This window comes from Salvelinus sp. IW2-2015, unplaced genomic scaffold (assembly GCF_002910315.2).
Source record: "Salvelinus sp. IW2-2015 unplaced genomic scaffold, ASM291031v2 Un_scaffold16446, whole genome shotgun sequence".
Lineage (NCBI taxonomy): Eukaryota > Metazoa > Chordata > Actinopteri > Salmoniformes > Salmonidae > Salvelinus > Salvelinus sp. IW2-2015.
The window spans coordinates 91,224-118,805 of record NW_019957590.1 but is presented as its reverse complement, the minus strand read 5'-3'; the positions used below and the strand labels follow the sequence as shown (position 1 = coordinate 118,805).

The following is a 27,582-nucleotide window of genomic DNA, read 5'->3' as shown; positions in this document are numbered from 1 at the left end:
TATAATTTCACAGGCCATTTTATTCGGAACATCCTTTAGAGAAATAAAGCGGCATTTGTAGAAACCATAGAACCAGAGCCGATTACCCCACACAGCAAAGAGCAGAGAAATTAAAGCAGAGTGTGTTTCCTCAGCTGAATCTTTTAAGTTAAGTCTGAAATCACTGAGAGCTCCAAAAGCATTTAAGTGCATTTTTCATTCGTAAAAGCCTTCATGAAGAGTTTAGAAGTGCTTAGCAGCTAAACAGGGAATTCTTCATTACGCCATTTCATTTTATCTACTCACTTTCCAACGCCTTCAAAAAGATTACTCAAAAAGGGTTAATCAATCTCTTTCCAAACCTAACAGATACAGCACTTCAGTGTAGTTTAGCATCCTGAATTGCAGATGAAATGTTGCAAACACTTTACAACAGACAACACTAACCACTACTGTAGGCCGGAGACACAGACCAAAGGTATTACACACAATCAGATATAGTTTCATTGTTTAGATTTTGAAACACATCTGTACATGTCCACTGAAACAATGACAGATTACAGTGTTAATGTTGCTTCTATGCAGCAGCAGTGTTGTTCATTCTTTGACTGACATTAAATTGTGTTACGTGACAGAAATAATCATCTCTACAGTACATCACGATACGACTGCACCAAKCCCAATAGTCAAATACAGAATCTCATTTACTCTCACACACACACTGATAACAGTCCACACACAGAACAGGCCCTGCAACAAAAACTGTCTAACGCAATGGAACCACAGAGAACCATCCAAAAATACCCCGACCTCTTTTGTTCAGTSAAAAAAAAAGATTGCTTAATACAGTAATGTTTGAGGTGATCTTTTACAAAAATATACAGTTGCTATGATACAAGTTAAAACGGTTAATAAATCTGATGGCTCTGCATTAAAAATATCACCTCACTAGGTGTCATTCAAAGTTAAATATAGATCTCTCTCGTCATATGGTTTCTATATGATTACTTATATTAAAGTGGTAGTTGAGGTTTAAGGAATTTGGCAAAAAAAAGCAGTGCACAAGTTGTGATCGAATCAAACGTTGATTATTTTTACAGTCAGTAGAGTACTGCTCCCTCCTATGCAGGTCCTTCAGGGGCTAGGGGAAGTGACTAGGGGCTGCTTTRAAACCGGGGCTAGAGGGATAGTAGCCTGGTGCTCCAGTCCGTTTGTGCTTTAGCCAACTCCTGTGTGTTTGCGTTCATTGTCGTGACAACATGTATGGCTTGACAACAATAGAAGAGCTAGCTACAGCACATAAGATGTAAGATCTTCATTTGATCACGATYTTGCAGGAGAACTTTCATTGCAGGAAATGTAAATTGTYTAGTATATTTGATGTTTAAAAAGGATTCTGAAGTTTGTGATTTCCACTTAAAAAATGTATCAAATCCCCCTACAAAAATGTCCATTAATTATAATCCACATTTCCAGTTCCTGCAGGATGATTTTTCTGCTGTAGCAAACTGGCTCAAATTAAGATCCTACATCTGTGCAGTGTGGGACCAGCTAGGATTGAGTATATTGAATCTCAAAAGAGGAAACGGAAATAATAAATCTCCTCACCACACATGTAGTGGAGATCTTCTTTACCCCTAAGAAAAGACCTCAGCTGCTAGTCAGGAGTTTCTAAGGCCCGTTCACTTGATTGGCACAAGGTGCGGAGCGCTGCTTGGTCGGTTGCAGCGCAAGATCAGAGTTTAATAGACTTTATCTCGGAGCTCAGCGTGGTAACAGGAAAGAGCCTACCTTGGCTCTTGTTGGCTCGATGCAATACATTTGTGGCGCATATCAAGTGAACAGACCTTAACGGTGATACAGACCARCACAGGGAGAGGAGAGCCTAGAARAGGACAACTGGGGAAACACACAGGGTGACATCTTCTGTTTGATGAAATGTCACAGACCAGTCATGTGGTGCATTTATCATTTCAATGTGTGACAAGACCATGATTTCAATATATTGCAATAAAGTTGCCAACTGAAAACGCATTTCAAAACGGCTCTGTTTGTGTTTGCCGAAGCCYAACTTGATGAAATTGTGTTTAAATTACATTGCAACACAACATAAACACATTTTGACGTGTACATTTCCCAGCAGGAAAAAMAAACGTATTACTCACAATACTTGAAGTGAGATTTCTCTCAAACCATCTCCTTTTACAATGTCCATGAGTTGGTGGACATGCTGCAATTCTAGCTATAGTAAACGGTATGTARGTAGCGATGTACATGATGCAATATGCGAGCCCACCTGTCAAATTGAAATGTTGTTTCAGTTATATTTGGCGAGATCTCCACAATGGTGCACASTYAGGGCTGTTCAGTGGATAGAAGATGTCACCCATTATAGACTGTTTACATCAYCAACATCAACGCTTCTCTTCGGAACAAGAGGCTTTCTATCGGACACAGGGACAAAAACATCCATACATGACAGTCATGATAAGGATGTTGTACTGTACTAGGTGGTAGTTCTATGGTCACACTGAGTTCTCCTACAACGGCTGGTTCACAGACAGCTGTGGGATAGAGACTGGGGTCGTGTTCATTACATTTTAAAACGTTTTGTAATGGAAATAGAAAATGCGCGTATCTTAATGGACAAGTCCAGGAAGTCTCTCCCTTTTTCAGGCCCTTTTCCTCCGTTTCTGTGCCTAATGAACACGAGACCAGGGTAGAGAAGCACTAAGAAGCAGCAGCCCGATCCACTATTCACCAGACATAAGTTACAAGCCACAGGGCCTTGGTCTTAGACTAGGTCACTAGCTAGAATGCTCCACTGGGGGTTCACCACATGGAACTGGCCGAGGAGAGTTTTTAAGGGCCTCCTTCCAGCCCCCTAGAAGTTCTACCTTACTTCCTTCTAGCCTCTTAGAAGACCTAGGCTCCTTCTCTGGTTCTCTGAGCCCCCACCTAGGCCTCTGACGCGTGAGGGGCTCCCACCTCCAGTGGCGTCCCAGGATGGGGGAGGCTCCCCGTGCTGCCCCTCCACATCTCTGCCGTCTCCTGGGTGTCAAAGAACTCGTCAGGCCCCTCTGGGGACTGGGGCGTCTGTGCGCTGGATCCTGCCTCACTGCCGCTCTCTCTGAGCTCCAGGAGCACCGGGAGAGAACCGGGGAGGTATCCGTCCATACGGCCCAGAGAGAGGTCTGCCAGTGGGGAAGATGGCGGGCTCAATGGGCTGAGGTCCGGAACTTCACCGCAAGTGGCCTCAGTTGAAGCAGGGGACTCGCCTGGCTCCTCCTGCCTTGTTTCAGAGTTTACACTCAGGGGCAGGTGGCTGGGGGTGGCTGGGGCCTCAGGATTGTCTTCTGGGGGTGTCTGGCAGGGGGTGGTCGGTTCCTCCATGGGGCTGGTGGGATTGGAGAATTTGGGGGTTTGGGGGRCAGCAGTAGGGGCCTGCTGGCCTGTGTTGTGATGGCAGGAGTGGATCTCCTCGCTGTTCTGGGGGGTGAAGGGCGTCTTGTCGCTGAAGCTAAAATGGGGGGAGGCGTCTGCCGTGGTGGGGGAGGAGGGGCCAGCGCTGGACACCGTACTGGACGGACCGCTGCTGTCTGCAGAGACCAAACAAATGTTAAATTAATCAATGTACCAAGCAATCAGTCATCTATCAATTAAATTATGTTTTACTAAGGTAATGTTAATCATATTGAAATTGTGGCTAATAGGTTACAATTGAGTGCAGGGAAAGACATGACCAGAGAGGAAAGAACTGTGAGCTAGTTAGCACATAAAAAAGCCAAACCTACCCACTGCTAAGGAAAATGGTACCTGGGGATTTCACTTAGAACAAAACCACCATTAAAACAGAGAACGTTTCTGTCCTTGAGCACACCTCTGAAAATCAGGAAATAAGTGGTTTACAGAAGATGATAGAAGACAGCGGTGGGAGAGGGTTGGAAACCCAGTTAGTCAACACAGGCTGTGGTGGGCCACTGTAGTAGTAAATCACTTTAAATAGCCCACAGACAGTGGAGCCTAGGGATACTGTGGGAGGCAATTACATGTAAGCCTTAAAATGAGAAATTTCAACTCCAACTTCTAACAAACACTTTTTGGAATGTCCACACACACACACACACACACACACTACTGATAGTCATTTGATGCTAGATACCAACCCAAATCAACACTCAAATACTCCCCACTGCAACTCTAAAAACAACTTAACCAGTCAAACTAAAAAGGTAAATGAATTACATGAAAGAGAATGGACACTCACACCAGGGAGGTCTGTCAGAGCGCTGTCGGGGGGATACGGAGGAGGAGAGGACTCTCTGAGGCATGTAGGAGTCCACCAATGGCTGGTTCTGAGAGTCAAACATGGCCGACAGAGCTGTGAGGAGAGAGGTTGACAGGTCTGTGAGGAGAGCGGTGGACCGAGGGCTGTGATCCAGTAAGCGTTTCATTAACCAGTGATACCTTATATCTGTCAAGTCAAGACATTTCCATGTGGTTTTCCTGTGTGTGTGTAACAGTCCATTACCTCTTGTGGTCCTGGAGTGGGCATCTCCACCAGTCTCACACACGGCGGTGATGAACTCATCCACCTGCTTGAGGGACAGCGAGTTGTGCAACGTCTCCAGTGGGTAAATGGAGGGCACCATGGAGCAGCCTTCAAAGCCTGCAGTCAGAGAGGGGAAAGACCCAGGCCCGCAGCCCCACCACCCTTCAGTCAGACTGGGCTAGGAGAGGTGGTTAGAGGGGTCTCTGGAGCAGGCAGGACCACTACTACAGCCAACACCACCTCCCCAGTCCCCAAGGCCAGTCACTCACCKTACTGCAGTCATCACCGGCCGTCCTAGTTCTGGATGTGGAGCGCTTTGTTCCAGCCCTGCACTATCATCAGCTGATCACAAAGAGTTCCATTTGTTTGTTAGTGGTGGGCTGGAACCAAAGCCTGCACACCACTAGAGGTGGAAGGTGAACACTGCCCTAATATTACAGTGTATTTCTGTTATGGTGTATTTCTGCTACGGTTGGTTTCCACACAAACAATACTGGGGGCAGACACAGGACATGTCTGATTCATGTAACTACATACAGGATGAGTCAAAAGTTTGGACACACCTTCTTATTCCAGGGTTTTTATTTTTTACATTGTAGAATAATAGTGAAGACATCAAAACTATGAAATAACACATATGGAATCATGTAGTAACCAAAAAAGTGTTAAACAAATCKAAATGTATTTTATATTTGAGATTCTTCAAAGTAGCCACTCTGTCTTGATGAAAACTTTGCACACTCTTGGCATTCTGCCAACCAGATTCATGAGGTAGTCACCTGGAATGCATTTCAATTAACAGGTCTGCCTTGTTCAAAGTGAATGTGGAATTTCTTTCCTTCTTAACGCGTTTGAGCCAATCAGTTGTGTTGTGACAAGGTGGTATACAGAAGATAGCCCTATTTGGAAAAGACCAATTCCATATTATGGCAAGAACTGCTCAAATAAGCAAAGAGAAATGACAGTCCATCGTTACCTTAAGACATGAAGGCCAGTCAATGCGGAAAACTTCAAGAACTTTTAAAGTTTCTTCGAGTGCGGTCGCAAAAACCATCAAGCGCTATGATGAAACTGGCTCTCATGAGGACCGCCACAGGAAAGCAAGACCCAGAGTTACCTCTGCTGTAGAGGATAAGTTCATAAGAGTTACCAGGCTCCGAAATTGCAGCCCAAATAAATGCTTCACAGAGTTCAAGTAACAGACATCTCAACATCAACTGTTCAGAAGAGACTGCGTGAATCAGGCCTTCGTGGTCGAATTGCTGCAAAGAAACCACTACTAAATGGACACCAATAATAAGAAGAGACTTGCTTGGGCCAAGAAACACAAGCAATAGACATTAGACCAGTGGAAATATGTCCTTTGGTCTGATGAGTCCAAATTTGAGATTTTTGGTTCCAACCGCCGTGTCTTTGTGAGAAGCAGAGTAGGTGAACAGATGATCTCTGCATGTGTGGTTCCCACTGTGAAGCATGGAGGTGGTGGTGTGATGGTGCTTTGCTGGTGACGTTGTCAGTAATTTATTTAGAATTCAAGGCACACTTAACCAGCATGGCTACCACAGCATTCTGCAGCGACACACCATCCCATCTGGTTTGCGCTTAGTGAGACTATAATTTGTTTTTCAACAGGACAATGACCCAAAACACACCTCCGGGCTGTGTAGGAGCTATTTAACCAAGAAAGAGAGTGATGAAGTGCTGCATCAGATGACCTGGCCTCCACAACTACCCGACCTCAAACCAATTGAGATGGTTTGGGATGAGTTGGACCACAGAATAAAGAAAAACCCTTGAATGAGTAGGTGTCCAAACTTTTGACTGGTACTGTACAAGACAGATCTCATTCAAAACGACTGTACAAAACAAAAAGCATCCATTACCCCAGGACACTAACAAGAGAATAAAGAAAAAGCACTGTGTTATGCGATCGCACGGCACTATGTGAGTATTAATCATGGCTCAGCTATATAGCTATTTCCTACCCAAGGCTCTGAAGAAGGCGCCCAAAGCCGACATATGTCCCGTGAATAAATACTRAGATTAATGCAGACACAGAGCGCTCCTTTTTATATATTGTCACCTGCTGAAGTGTCCTGGGGTAAGAAATGCTATTTGGGATTTTCCAGTCCCTCAGTCGAGCACTCGATTCCCTTTTTTGTCCAGGCTGGGTTGAAGCGAGTTTGGGTACGCTTTCTGTCTACTGTACAACACATTTTTATCCATTGTAGTGGACACACGACTCAAACCATATCCAGGAAGCAAGACAGACATGCACGCTGTCTTTCACACTACTGCGCCGACCCCAACTGTACGGGTTTGAATATTATCTTCACTGTCTTTTTCGGCCACTATGGTGGATGTGTAACCAGGGCAGTACAGTTCAGCTTGACTCAGTAGAGTGAAACGGGTCTTATTGACAGTCAGTAAAGCACCGGAACACACAGCCCAAGGTGTCTACAAAGCAACAAATCAGTCCAGTCGATAGACCATCCATTCACTGTGCACTGCAATCCGTGTACATTTCACATCAATCGCGAAAAACAGTTTACAACCAAGTTCACTCTATTGGATAGAAAAGCAATAACCAAAGTCTACACCAACCAGACAGGGATGCTGTTACTATGCTAAATTGAACTGCCACACGGTTTGAGTATGTTGTATCAGGAACATCCTAGTGGGCAAAACTGGTTGAACTAATGTCATTATAACCAGAAACTAGTTGATATTATGTAATTATGATGTCATTTCAACCAGAAACCAATGATTTCCCTGGTTTTCTAGTAATACCTAGGTAGTTGTTTAATCTCAGACAAGTGATCTAGTCACASGCTGTGCAGTTTTATACAACACAATGGGTTTCATTTAAGACAAACAGCATCTGACAACATCCATCCACTAGCTAAGCTACATTCCAAACTGCAGCCAGTTCCTGGTTCAAAAGACCTACGTTGGCAACAGTCAGTCAAATGAAGACCATTAGCACTAAAAAGAAGCAAGATCAAATAAGAACTGAACTGCAGGGAGGAAATAAGATTCAGTTAAGATAACTAATGCAAGACACCTGAAAAAGCCACACCAATGACAAGCCGCTCTCCCAAAAGTCGCAGGCAAGCATGCGTCAAARAAACCACCGAAGGCAAAGCGGCGAAAGTCAACTGCGGCGGCAGCAACTAGCAGCACAAGGGTACCAAACCTCAGATCTGCAAGCAGTACAGCAGAGGGTTTAAAGGGCATAGGAGGGCAGGGGGTTGAAGAGGGGCTGGGGGGCTGACCGTAGAAGTACTCTAGGGGGTCTTGGCCAGAGATGAGCCAGTTACGGAAGAGGCGGAGGTGGTAGGAGCACTGGTTGAGGTGGTGGGCCAGCGCCCCGTCCAGAGAGAGAGGGCGGCACAGGCTGGCATCAGTGGAGAAGCGCCTCAACAGCTGGGCCACGTGGTGCTCCTCCAAGGGCTCTGGGGAAGGAGGAACAGGAGAGAGGATAGGACAGATGGAGCAGGGTAGGAGGAGATGGACGGAGGAGGGGAGGCAGAGGATGACCATAAAGGATGAGGGAAGAAGATGAGAAGGATGGAGGAGGAGAGCCAGAGAGGTGGGAGTGGGAGAGATAGGAGGAGAGCAGGGAGGGGTGGATAGATGAGGTGGGAGGCAGAGGAGGATGCGAGAGGAATAGGAGGATAGAAAGTAGATGGGGAAGAGAGGAAAGAAGGACAGTCAGGGGTGGGTAAAATGAGGAGAGGTAGTGGATGAATGACACAGCAGAGGTAAATGGGGGGGGAAGGACAAAGAAGAGGTATCATCCATTGTGTGGACAGAGAGGGGGAGACTGGCAGGAGGGGGAGAGGTATCACCCATTGTGCGGACAGAAAGGGGTGACTGGGAGGAGAGGTATCACCCATTGTGTGGACAGAGATGGGGTGACTTGGAGGGACAGTAAATTACTGCTATTTCTAACAGCCAACCTTCTCCCGTCAACCATTCCATTCCTCCATGCTCTGGACCAGCTACCATAAATGGCAAAAACCMTCAAGCAACATTCAGCGGACCCCATCCAACCCAATCATCCCACAGGTTTGCACAAAGACCTCAGCAAAATCTGCTCCATCCAACTGTCCCCAGCATTGACAGAGAGAAACGCCTCAAACTCCAAAAGACAGAATAGCGTATCACATGGCTCCACTGCAATCTCATCTTGGTTACGGAAAAAGCTCTGGGATACAATCTATAGGTTTAGAAGACAGAAAAACAAATCCAATGAAAATCCACAGAGGAAATGTCAATATTGCGTTTGTATTTCATTTTTTAACAGCATTYACTAGTTTCAAGTTGAGACCACATAGGAGCATTTGTGATAGAACTGAAGATGTTCAAAACGCTGAGACAATCTGGTGTCCAATAAAAATACACTACACGAAAGCGGTCCAGCGTGCATAGCGTTTTTGCCGTGCCACAATAATTTTGTACAATCAATCCTGTTTGACAGGTTGCATAAAGCTGCAGTTGMATGTAAACCTTAGCCTCATTCATTACTGTACCTGACACAGGCCACCACAGAGGGGGAACAACAGCCACAGCAGACGTGTCATCCTGTGTCCCTATCAAAGTCAACATATACACACAGCTGTGGATTKACATGCTTCAAGTTGCTTAAAATGAAATGACTGTCATTAAAAAAWWTWATAAATCCCATAAAAGCAATTAGGTGCTGTGTTCATGTACTGGAATTACATTTTAGGGCCCTCATTTAAAAACATTTGGTACGCACAAAATACACCCCGAAATATGCGTGAGCCAGTTTTCCTTACCTCCCCTCAAACTTTAGGCCATGCATACACACATTTTCTAGTGGTTGAAGTATTGTACAGCAAGCAGACAAGTATTTTGTGCAAATACAGAATATGATGACGCTCTTATCCAAAAACCTACTAAAAAAACTGGAAAATATAACAAGAGGCAGCCCTTTTCCATTGGTGAGAAGAGCAAAAATCTTTGTTTTATTTTTGGATTCCAAAACAAAAATCCGACATAGGAATGTATTTCTTATTTATTTTTTCATAACCATTGCAGAATATATTCCTCACCTTTTCTGGCCGTGATAGGTTCATATTCCCGAAGTAGCCATACAACAAATGACCACGGCCATTTCTCATTTAACTGGACTGAGTATCCTAGTAGGCCTAAACAGACATGCTATGTACAGTATTTCAACTTTTGCTTTATGAGATCCCATAGGCAGCGCAGCATATAATACACAGTCCAACTGTCCAACTGTGGTCTTCTCCAGAACATGCTATTTTCCAGAAGTGGCTCTGCCCTCCAGCAGCATTGGCTCCAACGGTGGCAGTTACCCAAGGACACCTGTCCCTAACCAACATCCCTACAGTCAGAATACTGGACCTCACAGGCAGTGGCCAAGTACACCTGTCCCTGTCCCTAACCAACATCCCTACAGTCAGAAGTACACTTGTCCCTAACCAACATCCCTAGTCAGAATACAGGACCCCACAGGCAGTGGCCAAGTACACCTGTCCCTGTCCCTAACCAACGTCCCTACAGTCAGAAGTACACTTGTCCCTAACCAACATCCCTACAGTCAGAATACAGGACCCCACAGGCAGTGGCCAAGTACACCTGTCCCTGTCCCTAACCAACGTCCCTACAGTCAGAAGTACCCTTGTCCCTGTCCCTAACCAACGTCCCTACAGTCAGAATACTGGACCCCAGAGTGTGAAGTGTGCTCAGAGCAGGTACCGTTTATGTGTCAAACTAATTATAATTTTCTCCAGGTATTTAGTGATTGGACATGGAGTTCCTCCTGCCTGCAACAAAGGCAAGACTGTAAATAAAAGCCTTCATTCCAGGTGTGCTATATTAGGGTTGGAGTGAAAACCTACAGCAGGGTTGGAGAGCCCTGCTGTATACACTACATAGACCCTCTGAAATATACAGTTGATACACAGTGGTCTGTTTTATGTTGTAGTTGCCTGTGTGGCTTAGTTGGTAGAGCATGGTGCTTGGAGTGTGAGTTTGATTCTTCCTGGGGGCACTTGCACAAAAATGTATGCACACTTTGGATAAAGGAGCTTCCAATATTTCTCTCGAAAACCAGTTCTTCCTTGACAGTGTTGCAAAGAAAATGTCTAAACCCCTCCAATATAATGATAATGTTTTAACTTTCACTACATAGCTTGTAGGCCCCAACCAGGAGTAAAATATTTTCATAAAACGGAAGAGTATTTGAATTCTTGTTTTCTGTTTAAAAACATTTGACTCCTGTTTGGTGCCCATTACCCGGTGAATATAACCGGTGTCTCAAGGAAAGTGTTCAAAAGCCCAATGTACTGAAAAGGTTCCTGGAAAACAATGAGCTAGGTATTTCACAAGCACAATCAAACARATTGGTCATATGCAGATTCATCCATATCATGACAACCATACGTGGTACAACATTTATTTTTATTTTTTWAAACACGTTAACCCTTTCCCCGTTTAGCAGTAACCGCCAATCGTTCTGTCCCAGTCAATCTAGACTGCAAAACWGTTTATTCAGTTATCCAGTCACCTATTCAAAAGTGTAGGGTATAAGTTGTAGCTTAGGTTGCCAATGCAGAATATTAAATGAGAATAGAGGGGACTGAAGTCACAAGAAACAGGGGAAGGGTTAGGAGTTGGTGAGGGTTTTTGGTTGGTGTTTTCAAGAGATGGTTTCAATACACATCTTCAACATAAATAATAGATGTGTATGTACACACACACACACACAATCTATCCACTGACAAACATTGAATCATTAGGTGAGGGTGAAAATTCTGTAACAAAGAGTATGTGGGGTAGTGATAAAGTGAATGGGTAGACATAAGAAAAACTGAAAACCCCAGAGGGTTGGGAAACATGGTAGTAACGGCCACGAACCGAAATTTACAAATAAAGAGAGATTTCCAAAGACATGCAAGACAAACGGAGGTGYAGAAGTGGAAATATACCGGAAAGAAGCAGACGTACCATTAGTCGGATGCTTTGCAAACGACACAGAAAATCTCTTTACTGCCGGCATAGACAACAACTCTGAGGAAATAGAGAAAGGTCACTAGTGTTACCATCGGTCACAGAGCACCTGCAAAGGGTTTGTGTGTGTGTACACTGGATGTCTTGGTGGGAGGGGTGGTAACTCTTCTTGAAATAGTTTTTCTGCCGTTAGGTACAGTGCTACAGGTGGGAGGCATTTAGGGGCCATAGCAGAAAAGTACACACGTTACTCCATGTGAAGCGTTTGTGGTTCTAAGAGGAGTTAAGATAAAAAGGGACATAAGAGGGACAGACAGGCAGGATCTTTTGTAGGAACACGCTAGATGGTCTATAATTGACYAGGTACAAGGTGTGTTAGAAGTGCGGACACTTTCAAGATCAAATTACAGGCACATTGGATGAAAATCTCTCATGGTGACAGGACGAAATGAGACGGCTGGAAATGTAGGAGATGGAAGACGAAAAAGGAAAACAAAAACCCATTTCCCATCTTGACAACTTCTCAACGATGAGGGACATTTAGCGGAACGTATGATGTAGGCCTATACACGCCCCCAACTCCAAKCACTCCCTTCAGAGGTGTTGCATCCCAAATACAGGAGGAGAGAGATATGGTGCGTTTGATTTAGCTTGCCCATTCCATTGTGAATTAGGTTATCAGCCCTTCAGGTGTGCCACGGTGCTGGGCAAACTATATCAAAAGCTTGGAGTATTGTTCGAAGTAACAAAGCATCAAGACTGACAGCAGCAAAGTACTGCTCAACACCATCATTTTTCTGGAAGGCCAGCTTCACAGACACATGCACGCACACACAAGCACTAATCATGTCAATATAGGTTCTTCAAAAGGGACTATGTATGAGAACACCAAAGATCAGTGATCTCCGATTCAGATGTTTTTCATGATCAGTAACAAGAGTAAGGACGCGAATGATAGACTTAATGGAACAGCAGACATGATGAGCGTGACTCGACACTGAGTGAGACGCAACAAGACAACCGAGAAGATGGCAGCCCAATAGAAAAACAGCTATGACAACATCACAGTGACACCATGTGGACAGCCAACTACAGACAGCTTTGTCYTCCKATGTCTGCTGGTCTAGAGAACACAAAAGACAATGAACAACTCAAAAGCTTGACTGCTACGTAAAGTTGGTATGTACAGGTAAACACAYAATGGCATCTCTTGACCGTCAATGACAGCAATTAATGATGAGGGCATTCTCTCCATAAAAAAACAAAACTGTCATTTAGGCTCAAACAGATCCAAATACAGAATGGCCTAATCACTCATATGTGTGCATRGTGATATCAGCGCAAATATGTGCATATATGCAAATATGTGCGTATTATAAGAGCAAACATGGCCAKGTAAGAGTATGGACAATGGCATACTGTGCTCATCATTGAATGGGAGCTAGAGCTCCAGAGCCATCTGCTGACCGAGTCTCATAAATAGATTCAACTCTGATCAGGAAACCATGAGAACATTCTAGAAATCATTTTAAAATATACATATATATATATAAATAAATCGTACAAGTCCATTTAGAATGTCTTAAAAGTCAACATTATAAATAAGCCTACAGATGATTTTTTTCACCATTCAACTGAAGATAATTTATACAGCTTTGACATTTAGCCTAGTTTCTACTGGACACTTGATATGGAAGCAGTACAGATATTTCACAAGAAAAGTCTATACAGATATTTCCTAATTATACTGCAGCACTATGTGCCAGCAGGTTGGTATTGAAGGAGGCAGGATACCTACAGTAGTGAGTTAGATAAGTGTTCTATGTTAGCCTTATTGKGTGTAAATAGTTGTAAGACCATGTTAAACAGATATGAATACCAAAACATGAACCATGCAACAAATATGAGCTCACAACAGTGGTGTAACATCTGATTTAGGTCAGGGTTTCTAAGGGAATATGTTCAGCTGTGGCTACTACCTTGTGGACCCAATTGATCTTTTCAGGCTTTGTGCTTTGTCAGTCTTTAAGGAAGAAATGCCATCGTCAACTGACAAACTTATGTTCCATATTCCAAAAARGTCAAAGCTCCTTAACCTGGGTGCCACACTGTTTCTACGTGTATCTACGCAAGCTACATCGTGGTCTTGGCAAGACAACAACAACTTGGCTACTGGCTAGAAATGACAATTTTCACACTATCGTGCCGACCCGAAATGTGCTGGCTTGGATCATTTATTTTCATATTTCTCCTTTACAGCATGGTTCCAGCAACTACGGTGGATGTGACCAGGCCAGCTCAGCTTGGTTTGGCTCAGTACGGTTCAGCTCAGTAATGTGAAAAGCACCAAGGTGCATTACAAGTATGAAGGGAAACCTGCCCTGCTTGGTGTGTGACTATGCAAAGTGAGGGATGGTATGGAGGTCTGGTGGCCAGCAGTCTAATGCAGGGTTAGACAACCATGGTCCTAGATAGCCACAGGGTGTGCAGGACCAGGGTTGCCCACCCCAGGTCTAACAATACCCATCCACTGTGTGTCTCTCTAGCTAGAGGAATTAGAAACAGGATCTTGGCCACATACCGTCTTTATAGGACAGGCTGCCTGAGGAGAACTTTTTCCGGTGTGTGRGCGCGTAGTCCTGCAGGTTGGGGGCGCTAGAGGAGCCTCCCAGGACAGTGGTGCTGAAGAGTCCCGCACACTGAGATCCTGTGGGAGGGGTGGGGGAATTAGTCACCACAACACAACATGCAGTTATTCAAACAATGCTTTGACTCAGTTAGCATGAGGGGAGAGAGGTACTTAGCAGACCTGGGTTGAAATACTGTTTGAAATCCTATCAAATACTGTATCTGGGCTTGTTGAGCTTGTCTGGCGCAAAGGAACCAACAGAACAGTTTTAAAGTGGAAACCGTGGGCGGCAGGTAGCCTAGTGGTTAGAGTGTTGGGCGTTGGGCGAGCTAACAAGGTAAAGATCTGTCATTCTACCCCCAAACAAGGCACAAGGCACTGTTCCTAGGCCATCATTGTAAATTAGAATTTGTTCTTAACTGACTTGCCTAGTTAAATAAAGATTAAATAAAAAATGAATAAATAAAACCCTGTACATCTGGCACTCACTCTAGGCAGACGAGCTAACACCACAAGTATTTGCAAGATTTCAAATAGTGTTTGAACCCAGGTGTAGTAGTCACATGACTCCCCATACCAAGGTCATTCAACATCCCGACTCCTAACCTATGCAAGGCCAAGGGATCTACTGTAAATAGACTTATTATGAGCCACTAGGCTTATTTAATACCCTTTTCACATTAGCGCTCCGGCCAGACCTTACTGGCTCTGATAATATGTGGTTCAGCTGGTAAGAAAGTGACGCTAGCATATGTCAAGGTCGTAGGTTCAATTCCTAAAGGTATCACACACACGCATAAGAAATGGAGGCACTCACTGTACTGTAAGTCACCTTGGATAAAATAATCTGCTAAATGGAATATTATCATTATATTTAGATCGTKATTTTCTTTTCACATGATCCTTTCCAGCACAGTTCCAGCAACTATGGTGGGTGCYTAACCAGGCCAGCTTGGCTCAGATGAGTGGTGTGAAAAGGTTTAAGTCGGTACATGTCACTTCATAGTTAAACAGATGCGGTCAAATATATTGGCAGCTTTGCACGCTTCACTATTTCTTCTAAAATAAGTTGACATTTTACATTTTTTGTGCACACATGTATTTGTTTGGTTTACAACTGCACATAATTTGATTTACTTTGAAGTGAAAAATCTAATTGTCTTCTTTTGTAAAAAATAATTATAATTATGGCCTGGACTAAATTACACAAAATTCTAATTAATTTGGTTGGAGGCAAGTGATTCTTGTTTATGTGTAATTTATTTGTGTAATCTACCTGGTAAAAATAGCCATTCAATCAGTTTTAAAAATCTTTCTCCATTGACCTCCATTTAAAAAGCAGGAAAACACCATTTTGCATTGAAAATGGAACCCTTTTCCTTCCTAATATGGTGTTAATGACCGTGGCCCAGCTGATTCAATGTTATAAAGCTAATATTAGCATTCAAACCAGTAAGTTCAAAGTAAGTTTCTCAACTGTTAGAAAAATCCTAAATTAGAGTAGATGCACTTAGAAAATCAAAAGAATTGTCATTAGGATGGTTAATCATAAAAACATACATTTTTACCAAAACTCTGATAAAAAAAAGAAAAGAAAATCAGTGACAAGATAACTACACATCCCTACAATCTTAAAACCGAAAACCTGGCTACCACTTGAATAGGCCTCTAGCATGGTCCGTATGTGCCTAGCTAGGCCTCTAGCATGGTCCGTATGTGCCTAGCTAGGCCTCTAGCATGGTCTGTATGTGCCTAGCTAGGCCTCTAGCATGGTCTGTATGTGCCTAGCTAGGCCTCTAGCATGGTCCGCATGTGCCTACAGTAGCTAGGCCTCTAGCATGGTCCGTATGTGCCTACAGTAGCTAGGCCTCTAGCATGGTCCGTATGTGCCTACAGTAGCTAGGCCTCTAGCATGGTCCGTATGTGCCTAGCTAGGCCTCTAGCATGGTCCGCATGTGCCTAGCTAGGCCTCTAGCATGGTCCGCATGTGCCTAGCTAGGCCTCTAGCATGGTCCGCATGTGCCTAGCTAGGCCTGTAGTATTGTCCATAGTACATTTGACATTTTAGTAATTTAGCAGACGCTCTTATCCAGAGCAGTAGTGAGTGCATACATTTTCATACCGGTCCCCCGTGGGAATCAAACCCACAACACTAGCGTTGCAAGTGCCATGCTCTACCAACTAAGATACACAGGACTAGTACCTAGCTAGGCCTCTAGCATGGTCCATAGATACTGTACTAACTCCAGGTTGATTTCTATCAGAAATAGACAGTGAGAGCACCATGCCACCCCTCCCTCTACCATCATAGGCTTTAATGAGAGTTYGGGTGATATAGGTAAACACAGTTGRCATAGCTACAGTGTAAGGGAAGGGAATGATTGGGTAAAGTTGCCCTTATGTGTTGCTCTGAGGTTCATTTTGCATTCCCCCCACTAATGGTTAAGGCTAGGATTGGGGGAGGGGAAACTGATCCTAGATCTGAGTGTGTTAGGGAGCAGGGAGGAAGGAGACACCCACCTAGACCACTCTGCTTCATCTCAGGGGACTGGCGAGAGCAGGAGGGGAAGAGACGGTAGCTGCCTGCTTTGAATGAAGACGTCTCCGACAGGACCTGGGGTGACACACACACATTATATGGTAAGGAGCAAATTCAGAGCGTCTGACACCATACACAGATCTCCATCACTGGCTGCCAGACTGAAGGACCACATGTTACCTCTGCCAGACAGACAAGTAACTCAGAGCAACAATACAGCAGGAAAGCCCTGGCTTATGGCTGCATCCTAACTCATGGAACACAAACGTCTTATAGTATATCTCTATAGTCAAAAGATGCTTGCAATCCTTGTCTCATCTTTCACGGCTGCTGCTACTACTACTCCTCCTACCTCCTGGCTTTATTGACAATAGAAGGTTGTGTGTGTGTGTGTGTGAGAGAGATTTTACCTCCATAGACCCAGTCTTGCGGTTGCGAATCAGAGGGGATCTCCGGTGGATGCCCATTGGCTCATTGAGTGGTAGGGCCCGGTCGGGCTCATCACGTGATAGATCCTCCAAGCTGCCAGGGTCTGTCTGTTTCTCATCATTCTGAACCAGAAAGAAGGGTGACACAGACATGGGGCGCATGCACACAACACATTAAAAAAACACAATATAACATACCCACACACTTCACAGGGCATTGATGTACCACTATGGGCACTTTCACATTCCCTGTATGATCCGGAAGCTGGATCGTTTGGTACCCTGATCCACGCTATAAAGCATGCGTGAAACTCAAACAAACCTTGGCTGAATGAATCCTGGACCTGCCAGAGTGGTGGGTTCAAGATCCAGGACCAGAGTATCAGGCTTTGTGACACGGCAGCCAAGTAGCGATAAACTTTTGCCCGTTGTAAACAAGCTAGCTTGCTAAGTCATGTAGAATGTGCATCTTCAAATTGCACTGTGAAACGGTTATTTTCAGTTCTTGTTAAACCATAATATATTTTGTAGAATTCTCAGAAATGCCTCATAAACCAAACCAGGGTAGTGAATTTCATATGTGAAAACATCCTATTAGATTAACATTAGGACCAGACATTAAACACTGTTACCTCTGCGGAAGCGGACGGAAGCCGAAGCCCATTGGTGCTTTCTCCTCCTCCTCGCAACCTTTGACCCCAGGGCTGAAGTGAAGCTCCACATGGAAACGCTCCTCTGACGACGGGTCCTGAGGGACAGCACAGAGAGGGCTTAGTGAAAGAAAGGGAAACAGACACACACCCTACTACAGAAACACACACACCACTACCTTGTTGTTGTCCTCATACAGCATGATAACTATCTGGTCATGTAGTTGAGTTCAGAAACGGCACCAAGGTAGTCCATCGCCCGCTTCCACTGCTGGTCCTTCTCCTCCTGTCACACACACACCCAATTATTGGATCGAATGTAGTTCTGTTGCTGTTGTTCAGGGAAATGTAGTTCTAGGTAACCGTAGTTCCTCTGTGGTAGTTATGTGCTTACGTCAAGCAGGCCTCCGTAGCGGAAGGTGCTGAGTAAAGAGTGGACGTGACTCTCGCTGGTGAAGTACAGACGTGTCCGCACGTGGCGACCTGGTGACATCACTCCTCGAGAGTACCTGAGTCGCCAAGAGAAACAGAACATCAATGTTTTATTTAAGTTGCCGTCAAACATGGACCCTGTGAACAAAGACATATGTGGACATAATTGACTGAGCTACAACTTCATGTTGCAGTTGCCCTTGCACGCAGATCTAGGATCAGCTCACCCTTTCCAAATCTTAACCATTCGGAGAGAGGAACTGACCTTAAATCAGCGTCTAGGTGCAACTTGACTATTGCTGCCTGTGAGTCAAGACTCACAGTGGATGGAGTTTGTTGACTGACTCATCCTCGTGGGTCCTCTGGAGGTCCAGCTGGATCTTCTTGACCAGAGGTAGGCAGTAGGCGTACGCTATGTCCAGCTTCTCCACTTTGTTAATGCCATATTCCTGAGGACAATACACAAGTCGTGAGAATTACTCCCTGCCTACGACACACAGCGGTCAGAGCGTTGCTATATACAAAGTCTGGGAGCATATAAACAGTGACTGTGTCCATCACAATAGTATGAGGATGTCAGCCAGAGCCTCTGGCAGCCTGTGGAGTTCCAGAGTATCCATCTACCGCTTACAACTGACCACCCAACACTCCTTCTATCTGTGGTAGATAATATCAGCGAGGCATGTGACAATCTGAACAGCTCCAGAGTATCCATCCATCTCTCCAAATCCATCCACACATAGTTCATCGCCATCTCAGCGCAGCTGCCATCGCACCACCACTAGACTCTCACCAGCTGATATCCACCATTCCAACATCCATCCACCCACCCTCCACCGCTCTCTCCACTCCATCCATCCATCCACGCTCTCTCCACTCCATCCATCCATCCACTGCTCTCTCCACTCCATCCATCCACCGCTCTCTCTCACTCCATCCATCCATCCAACCGCTCTCTCCACTCCATCCATCCATCCACCGCTCTCTCCACTCCATCCACCACTCTCTCCACTCCCATCCATCCATCCATCCATCCACCGCTCTCTCCACTCCATCCATCCACCGCCTCTCCATCCACTCCATCCTATCCACCGCTTCTCCACTCCATCCATCCATCCACCGCTCTCTCCACTCCATCCATCCTCCACCGCTCTCTCCACTCCATCCATCCATCCACCGCTCTCTCCACTCCATCCATCCATCCACCGCTCTCTCCACTCCATCCATCCATCCCACCCGCTCCTCTCCACTCATCCATCCATCCACCGCTCTCTCCACTCCATCCACCGCTCTCTCCGCTCTCTCCACTCTCATCCACCGCTCTCTCCACTCCATCCATCCATCCACCGCTCTCTCCACTCCATCCATCCATCCACCGCTCTCTCCACTCCATCCATCCATCCACCTGCTCTCTCCACTCCATCCATCCATCCACCGCTCTCTCCACTCCCATCCATCCACCGCTCTCTCCCACTCACCATTCCATCCAATCCACCCATCTCTGCCACCCCTCCTTTCCTCTCTCCCTCACCTGTGGTATGATGATGTCGGCGAGGGCTCGGGACAGCCTGAACAGCTCTAGTGTGTCCTCCAGGCCCAGCGTGTCGTTATGCTGCACGTCGTACTTCACGCAGTCGTAGATATCCGGGATCTTGCTGATGTCGTAGCGGCCGCTCTTCATCCGGAAGTCCCGCTCCAGCTTGGACCAGCGTTGCAGCATCAGCTCCAGAGTCTCACTGTGGTACAGCTGCAGGTCTGAGGGTCAGGAGGAGAGGAAGAAAAGGAGATGGAGGAGGAGGAGAAAAGGAAGTAGAGGACAGGTAGGAGAAACACAGTAGTCTGGGATTGGTACAGATCAAATCAAATTGTATTAGTTACATGCGCCGAATACAACAGGTGTAGGAGACCTTACAGTGAAATGCTTACTTAAAGTAAATAAAAGTAACAAGTAATTAAAGAGCAGCAGTAAAATAACAACAGCGAAACTATATACAGGGGGGGAACTGGTACAGAGTCAATGTGCGGTGGCACCGGTTGGTTGAGGTAATATGTACATGTAGGTAGAGTTATTAAAGTGACTATGCATAGATGATAACAGAGAGTAGCTGCAGATCCACCTCACCTTGTGCTGTATTGATGGCCAATGTATGGTTAGCGTTCAACATTGTACCGAGCTGAAATAACATAGTATAGCACTGTGATGGTGTTAACAAAAGGGTATACCTGCAGATTTGGGGTCCTCTAGTCTCTTGCGTATCTGGGAGGTGAGACTCTGGATGAGTGTGTAGACCTGGTCACATGTCATCACAGGGTTCTCCACAATCCTCATAGAGTTAACCACAGAGGCTGCACCTGTAGGGGCCAGCTGGACGGACGGACACACACACACATCTCGCTAAAGAACATTATGCAATAATGAACAGCTTAAAACATCTAAATCCGCTTTGCTTTCATTACAACCAATTACAGAGCCCAGAATGATCAAAGAGCAGAGCAATAACATAGCTGAACAATTTCCACCCTCCTGTAGCAATCACTAGTTTCTATACATCATCTCAATCACGTATGATTTAGCCTAGCTCCAGCTTGATTTACCTAGCTCCAGCTTGATTTAGCCTAGCTCCAGCTTGATTAGCCTAGCTCCAGCTTGATTTAGCTAGCTCCAGCTTGATTTGCCTAGCTCCAGCTTGATTTAGCCTAGCTCCAGCTTGATTTAGCCTAGCTTCTGTCCTTTCCCATCAGTAAGACGCATTAAAAGGATGAGGAGGAAAAGGGAGCTTGTTTCCGCTTGCAAACCTCATTAGGATTAAGCCCTTCCGGAGGCTAGATTACTTTAGACTTTGTAACAATGCCTATTCTTTTCACTCTAACCCCTTTTCTTTATAGCTTGTGTTCGTAATGGAGGTAGTATGGTGATCTACCTATGATTTTCCTGATAAGACTTGTGTCAGCACCCCAAGTTAATGCCTAGGCCTGATAAGACTATGTTAGCTCCCAAGCTAATGCCTAGGCTAGGGCACACAGAACGACCCGAGTTGATACCTGAGGCCACAAAAACAATGAAAACGTCCCGAACGGAGTGAATGTGCAGGTACTATCTACAAGCCTGTTTTCGTTTTGCAATGCACAAAGTTTTGCTACAGTGTGCTCTGAACACTACCCAGGTCGGTTGCACTTAGTGATGGCTGAGCAGGAATTCAATGACATCAATTACCCTATCGTAGTCCTCCTCGGTGAACTCCTGGTCTTTCTGCATGATCCGTGGAGACGGGCCTTGCGCGGTGCTGGCAGCCGCTGACGAGTCGCTGTCGTTGTCAGCAGGCCGTTCATGTTGGCACTCTTTTACCATCTGCACAAGATGAGGGCGTCAACTCTCCTCTAACGCAGCAGACCTGCCAGGCAAACACTCAGATGAACCACATTTACACACACAAAGAGCTTTGACCTCTAACCTCTGATGCCTAGTGTACCTTGGCGAAAGCTGCAGCGGTCATCTGCACTCTGCCCTCGTCAGACGCGTAGATCTGAGGTCGTGTCGGTACGTGCTGTGTAACCGTAGCAACCCGCAGCCAGGAACCCAGCGTAGTCGCTAGAACGACAGACAATGATCAGATGTTTTTTTTTCAGTAACATAGTTGGCAGCAGTGTTTTGGTGTGTGTGTGTCTCACCTTGTCCTCCGGGGTACATGCAGCGGAAGCCCTGCCCAGCTCTTCAGCCTGTACCGCCTGCTGGGGTCAGCTCCCCTCCCCACTTCAAACCAGAAGCAGAGAAGGGCACTCCTTACATGTGTCTGTGGAACAACACATCAGGCTAACTAGCAATCAATTCAATCCTACGTATCGTAAACCCTCAAGTCAATGCCCAGGCTGGCTTTAACTGTGTGTGAAGTTGAGTTTGGTTGGAGACCAGTACGTATTGTACTCAGGCATTTATACAAATCCTATCACTGATAGCCCAGTTTGAAATTGACAACACTTGTGTTACATTTAGCACACAAATCATGTTACAAAATGAGAAAATGAAGATTGCGCAAAAGCAAACTGCAGATAACCTACCTACCACTCTGTGATAAAACTTACTAATTGGCAATACAACTGGTTTTTGACATGCAGGGCTCAAACGTCTAGCACTAGATAGAAGAAACTATGACTATGAACTGGAGCAGAGTGGCAATTTGATGTGTTCATGTGAGGAGAAACTGATACCCAGCTCTTACTAGAGACCAGTGTTATTTGCTGGAATGTCTAGTGATATCTGGCTACCATAAGACAACTGATGCTTGCTGGAGGCTTTGGCGCGTAAGGGACGTTTTACGGTAGAACACTTTTTCTACAATGCAACTCAGACATATAGTACATGGTGCTGGTGACTGGGGAAAGCTGCCCCCTTGTGATCTAAGCAGTAGAGGTGAAATTTTCCTCCGCTTTCTCCATTACCTTCCTCCTCGCTGGATGTTTTGGGCTGCCATGGGGCAGGTAGGTGATCTGCACTTTCTGTTGATCCCAGAAAAGTGGCCATACCTGGAAAAAGACAGGAATAGAAAAAAGGGGGAACCATGTGTTATGACTGTCCCATGTCCAGTCAATCATGCATTGAATAGCCTGGGTGTCAGTCTGTTTCTGCTTCAGCCAACTTGTCATTGTCTAGCTAGCCAAAACATGCCGGAAATCAGGGACTACGCAAGGATAGTGTTGTTGAATGCAGAACCAGTTAGTCACGGACATTAAAAAAAAAAAAACAGCCCTCAACTTTGTTCTGGCTGCTTGTAGATCATTTTGTCATCATCATAAAATAGTTACCAGTTCAAAGACAACTGATTCACTCTTCCTCAATCTTTCAAATGTTCTAAGAATTACATCTGATTGGACTATCCTACAGGTTCCATACACTACTTTACAGCTTTGTGATTGCACAGACAAAACTGGAGATTATGTGCGTTGTCCAGTTCAGATTTTTACCACAATCTAGTTGATGACATTTTGATAGAACTACGATGGCCCAAAAAGTCAAGACGCCCAGGTGAGATTGTCTGCCTAATAACACGTTGGTCTAGTTAGACACGTCACTCACATCTCCAGAACAGTCTTCAGCTGCTCCAGTTTGATTTCTTCTCTTCGATCGCAGTCTTCTCTTCCATCACCCCAGTTCTAGCAACAGTTGGCGAGCTAGTCCAGTACTCCTAACCACACAAAGGAGATGGACAAAATGACAAACCATCAGAGACATGGAATAGAATGTATTCATTTGAGGAAATTATTTTAACAGTCTTGTGGTTACACAAACAAAATGGACAGTTGAAATTAGTTGTGTCAAATGGGATTCCTACACAGCTTTGACCATCTAAACACAGGAATTGATACATTTGCGATCAAAGAGCTGTGCGATGGCTAACTAACTGTAAGTAAGTGAATTCTTTCAAACCACAATTAGCCAAGTTAGTTATATCTTACTGAGTACAGATGTGGTCAAATGAAGAGAAGTATCTCAATTTACAATTGTTTTCTTCTTCTTGATCCTATGCAGTTGTTAATCAAAACACACATGAAACAAAACAAAAATTAAATTACAGATTTTAGAAGAAAGTGAACATGCAAGAGTGCCAATATATTTGACCGCATCTGTAAGTAAGTTAGCCAGATGTATTATTTACAGTTAGTTAACAATCCTCCTACACTCACGCTAGCTACCGTAACACGTTCCAAAAATGACGAAGTGGCCACAGTTGTGCTTACATTTACCGAAATGTGACGTACACTAATCCACTTTCCATGCGTATTGTCCTCCTCCAAGGAGAAATATTTTCACAGTCTCGTGGTTAACACAAACACATGGACAAAGTACAGTTAAAAAGTTAAGTCAGCCATGTCAAATGTGATTCACACAAACATGTGACAGGAATTGATTTATTACTTGGCTAAAGTGAGTAAATAACAAAGATCAACAGTGAAGTATATCCCCTAAAGGGATACATACTATAGAAGTAACAAAGAAAGAGGATATAGTTTGTATAATATCAACCTTTCAGTACAAAGGCCTTTCTCAAGACCAGAAAGGCCTTTTACGAAAACGTTGAAACTAACGCCTCTTCTCGTGTGGCTTGTTGGTCGCTCATTCTATTTACTTACTGCAGTTGTTTGGGCTTCTTCAGCTTCAGTTTCCCTGTCTTGTAACCGCCGTATTTGTCAAACAATTCAAAAAACCTATTGGAGAAAGACATTGTATTTTATACCAAATGTAGTAAAATAATAAATAAATATATAGATAGATAAATATATAGATAATAAGAGATCAAGTCACTTATTTTGTATATTTACATTTTAGTTATTTAGCAGATGCTCTTATCCAGAGCGACTTACAGGAGCAATTAGGGTTAGGTGCTTGCTCAAGGCACGTCGGCAGATTTTTAGAAATCTAGTTTGTTTGGGATTCGAACCAGCGACATTTCGGTTAATGGCCAATAGGCTACCTGCCGAGTCGTCATGGAACAGTGGATGTCATGAAACTTAATGACTGGTAATTTGTCAGGATTATTATGACACGATTAAAGATGTAAAATAGTTAAATAAAGGTTAAATTAAAAATATTAAACACAATTAAGGGGTCATTGACATGACATGCTAAGGCATTACACCTAGACTTTACATACAGGGTTACCAAAGAACTCACATGGGATTCCGCACTTCCATCTTCATCTTCTGCTTAGGAGTTCGGTCTCCGTGGCGGATTATTGCGATGACACAGCGTAACTCCATCCTGATTGGAGGGAATGTGACAGTAAAAAGGAATATGAGTGAACAATGATGGTAGGTCGGGTAATGACTTTTACCCCATCACTGGCATGTCTAAATAAGCAGAAACTTCACAGTGAAGCCAGTTATCCTTGAGACAGAACAGTACATTGTGTACCTCAAAGTTTTGCGCCTACAAGTTTGTCTTGGAAACGTTTTACCAATCATATGCACTAACATACAAGTCTGTGTGTGTGAGACTCACATGGTGCCAGATGTGGTTGGGACGATGGGGATGTCCTCAGCCTCAGTAGGGATGGACCAGGGGATGTGGAACTGAGGAGCTAGCTCCTCATCACTATATTACTGCAGAGGACAAGGAAACACAGTTCACATCATAGAATTACATTATGGTTAACATACAGTCAACATTTACCAACATCTTGGATCTTCTGACGGATTATTAACTTCTATGTAACTAGTGAGATAATAATAGCAAGTCATCTGTAGTACCATTTGTTTCCCCACTGACATTGCTGATAGCTACTTTGAGGAAACATGTACTTACTATGACATGTGGTTGTTCCACCTAGCTATATTAAGATGAATAATAAATAAATATATAGATAGATAAATATATAGATATATAGCAGACGCTCTTGTCCAAAGGGAGGGTGATCAATGTAAATTGTCCGGTGGTGATTTTATTAATTGTTCAGCAGACTGCTTAATTTACAACCCAGCACCAACACTAAACTCAAATAACCAGTCTTCAACAAAGACCACCATTAGTCTAATCAGTTGTTCTACAGCAGGGGTGGATCTGAAGTCTGCCCCTGTTGGACCAGGAGTCAGAACTGGCATACCCCTGGCATAATGTAACCCTATGAAAACACAATATGACCGAAATAGCCCTCTGGCACATCGTACCCCAGGATCTTGGCACAGTCGTCATAGTACTTCATGGAGTTCTTGACGAAGCTGAAGCCGTTGACGTCGCAGACGTAGGAGTGACCGTTGGCTCGGAGAAGGTCAAAGCCACACACGGTTTGCTGCAGGGGGAAAAGACAGTCAGATAGGAATGACATGTAGTGTAATTGGGGGTGGCATTATCGAGAATATCAATCAGGGTAAGAGGGGGAAAATGTACTTATTGAGGGTGTGTGTTTGTTGATTCTCCTTTATATGACCTCAGCCTCTGTTCTGTTTTCTCTTGTCACTTCCCTTATCAATCAAAGTGATCGATCAKCTTGAGAGTGCCCTCAACAGGCTGCCTGGAGCTACAGTACGTCAGACCTGGGTTCAAATAGGTTAAGTGCTTTCTTTAGCCTGCCTGGGGTGCTAGGTGGGTGGGGTTTGCACTTTTCTATTGGTTCCATTGCAACAGGCAAGCACAGATAGGGTATCTAAAATAGCATTTGAACCCAGGTCTGAACTGTGTACCAGCTCATCAAATAGAAGAGGGGCAAATCAATGACCAATTCCACGTCGACCCATAACCCCTACCCAGAGGCACTTGATGTAGATTTTATCCAGAGCAGCAAATAGTTCACACCTATCGGCTATTCAGTATAATGTGGGAATCTATTCAGCACCGCATGGGAATCGAACCCACAACCAACTGAGCCATAACTGACCTTGAATGCCAGGCAGACCTTGCGGGCCACTAGTTTCTCCATGGCGGTGAGCATGACAGGGTAGCGGATCTCCTTCCCCTCGCTGTCTCTCTCCAATTACCGGTAGGGCAGGAGACTTCTTGCCTCAAGCGTGGGCATAGTAGGCCACCGTAATACACTGAGTGACAATACAATGGAGAGATTTAGTACAGCACACAGTGGCACTTGCATAAGACAAACAAACAAATATGCATAGATGGACAAGAACAGAAATACAGATGGACAATCCATACACACTTACCGTGCCCGTCCCGTCCGTGTGGCATGAAACTCTTGTAGATGTAGGAGCCAGTCTTCCTACGTTGCTCTCTGGGGAGTAGCCCATGCTCCGGCTCCGATCTACAGGACGAGAGGCACTGCGTCAGACTGGCAGACTTACGTACTGGTCTACAGCAGTGGTTTCCCACAACTCCTTTAGCTCTGTGATCAGCGAAAGTCTGTTGGTGTGAAACACAACTAAACAGACCACTCATTCAACAACTACAGAATAATAACTCTACCCACACAGCAGAAGCAGCCCAGATGGCCTAAACAACCTGTGGGCCAACACTGCATCTCTACAACACACACGAACAGGATTCATTAGGACTGAATGAAACGTCCACATCTACCTCACTGGTAGCCAGAAGTCAGAAAGAGACTGAGGGTTCATTCATTAGTCCTCTGTTCACACGCTTATGACTACCTATGTTCGCGCATTCACTCAGACGAGTAACTCGACTTCTATCCACTCGCAGTGTAGAACAGCGTTACCTACGAATCGACTGGGCAGTCTGAGAGGGATGCCCAATATGTGTGTGATAAATAAGCTATTGGGCACGACACTGTTATAAATCATTGACACAAACATTGGCCCGTTTTATAACAGGTCTTAAACAGTCCGAAAGCCCTCTGAGAATGTGAGGTGAGATCACACTGAATAAAACAGACTGAGTCAATAGAATTTCAATGGAGCTGTATATT

At 44.7% G+C, this 27,582-nt stretch overlaps 1 pseudogene; it reads right to left on the bottom strand.

Moving 5' to 3' along the window:
* Nucleotides 1–26,944, bottom strand: LOC112080707 (inositol hexakisphosphate and diphosphoinositol-pentakisphosphate kinase 1-like; annotated as a pseudogene).
* Nucleotides 26,945–27,582: the final 638 nt, after the last annotated feature.